Source organism: Atta colombica, unplaced genomic scaffold (genome assembly GCF_001594045.1).
Source record: "Atta colombica isolate Treedump-2 unplaced genomic scaffold, Acol1.0 scaffold125, whole genome shotgun sequence".
In the NCBI taxonomy this organism is placed as follows: Eukaryota; Metazoa; Arthropoda; class Insecta; order Hymenoptera; family Formicidae; genus Atta; species Atta colombica.
Genome location: NW_017259212.1, coordinates 2,679,137 through 2,681,646, shown reverse-complemented (window position 1 = coordinate 2,681,646; position 2,510 = coordinate 2,679,137).

Sequence of the window (2,510 nt, the reverse complement as noted above, 5' to 3'; positions counted from 1 at the left end):
TCTCTCTCTCTCTCTCTCTCTCTCTCTCTCTCTCTCTCTCTCTTTCAAGATATTTTATGTGCGTGCTCGAAAGAATATAGCATAAATTCTAACTTTCAATATTAAATTACAGCAATACATTAAAAATGCGAGGAATAGTAACAGATATATTACATATATTATGCATATTTTTATTAATTTTAATTAATTATTTATATTCTTATATCTAATTATCATGTTGCATGATTAGTAAATATGGGCAGTAATATGGAGCGATAATTGATTTTTTCTCCAATGATTGTGATTTACGAAAACGAGATTGGGACCGTAGGAGGTGGTCCGCGTAGAAGACTTGTGCAGCCCTAGGGCTTCTGGAATCCGAATCAGCGAACTTGCTTGGTGCAAAAGAGGCCCCACCAGAGTCCATCGATCTCTGTGCATCGGCGCTTGAATTAGCAGGGACAGTAGCAATCGGTAGGAGCCGTTGCGGGATAGCGAATCGAGGATCTTCGAGAATGGAAGACATATACTGCGGACTATAAGAGCAAGAGTGGAAGACTCTCGAATGATTAACCTGTGGCGCCGTGTAAGATCGTAAAGCCCATAGGATCCTGATGGGCCCATCCGTATGGGCTCGCCCTGTTCAACAGTTTGCGGGGCCTTTGTCTCGTGTTGTAATTGACCTGCCGTTTCGGATGAGAGCTACTGCCGGTATGTATCATATTAACGGCAGTAATTACAAATCATTGGACGAAGTGGAACCGATGAGGCGATCTCTGCAGTCGAGCAACTTTGAGAGAACGATTCGCCGGCCTGCGCGAGATATTTCGCTTTCTCCTTTGGTGATTTTGTCCTTTGGCGGTCCTCGATTGACAGAACTTATATTAAGGTAATGCTTTTCAAGTGGACTTAGTATAGAAGGAACACTTTAACTCGATTATGCTGGAAATTGTTTTGTATATGTCTACTCCGTATCGTCGACAGTGATAAATATAAGATATTACGTTCCATAGAAGCGCTTTACATGCGAGCTGAATAAATTCTTTTTGTATGAATGCATAATGAAGTATTTCGATCTTGAACATATTAATAATCCCGGAATATACAAAGTGTTCTGTGGAAAGATTTAGCAACATTCAGGCATAAAATACAATTTATTGAGTTATTCATAATATTAGTATGTAGCTAGCATGTAAGACGCATGCACTACATGCATAGACGTTATTTCTGGTATAAGCCGTTTAATAAAGACACCTTTCCAAGCACGTGGTGCGCGAGCACGCAATGACAGCAGTAATGGCTCTCGCTGCAATAAACCTCAGTGTTAAGATATGCACATTATTTAAGAAGGAAAAGGTATTACCGGTAGAGAGGAAAAATGAATAATCGTGTCTATTCGCCAGTTCTGCGCTGAGAATGTCTGAAATTAGTCACAATAATAGGCAAATCGCTGCAGAGGATTACATCAATATTCGCGAAGAGACATATTTTAGCGGTTTAATCATTTAACGTTCATTAAGCGCAGTAATGAAATTATAGACCGCACAGTTAAACGCATTATCCGACACTTGAATAGAATGGCCATGTAGCAGTCTTCAATCTCTCTCGAAACAAAACCGTCTTGAAAGACATTGTTCATATACGCATCGTCTTCTCTCCTTTCCCTTTCTGATTCATACGTGTTATAAGTGGCACATAAATAGATACAGTAGATTATAATAAGAGAATATTTATAATTGTTTAGGAGTGTATCTTTCAATTAACACCCGTTGTAGGTAGTTACAACTGGTACCTTCGGCGACGCACGAATTCCTTACCGGTTCGGTGAGGCATAATTTGTCCCGCGTCATAAATTATCTGTGCGACTCTCGGTCGTCTTGTAATACGCGCGTATGTGAGATCCTGCCTTATAAGGGCGACCTGTATTTTTTTATTTCCGCATCTTAAAACTTTATCGTTGCCCAATGGCGCCACTGTCTTGTGTCGCGATACGCGCAAACATTTTTGTCTTCTTAATCTTGATATTTATACATGATTGTCGAAGTTTCGACTGTCGAAAGCAAACATTCGATTAAATTAAATACAAATTTAATTTGGGGGAGGGGATAAAAAATGAAATTAATTAATGCGAGACAAGTATTAATTTTGAATTGTCAAGAAAAATTTGATAGCAATCGGAATGTTAGAATTGAAGTGTCGCTCAGAACTTTCATATCCTTGAAACTTTATAAAGCTTTGCGTGCGGTCGAAAGAAAAACAGCAATGATGTCACATATGTCTTCGCGCGTTCCGTCGAATCGGTCTTAGGGTCCAATTATTTCGCTTGTTTTCTCGCGAAACCCACATGACTCTTGTGTTCCCCGCAACGAGAAACACGGCCTACGGTGTTATGTTCGCACGACGATCGCGATGATAAAAACTTGCCGCAATGGTCGTGCATTTCTTCCTTCTTGAAAGACATCGTTGCGACAACGGTTGCTGTTACATTTTACTTACAGTCGGCTTCAAGTAGTGTATTATGTAATGTTTGC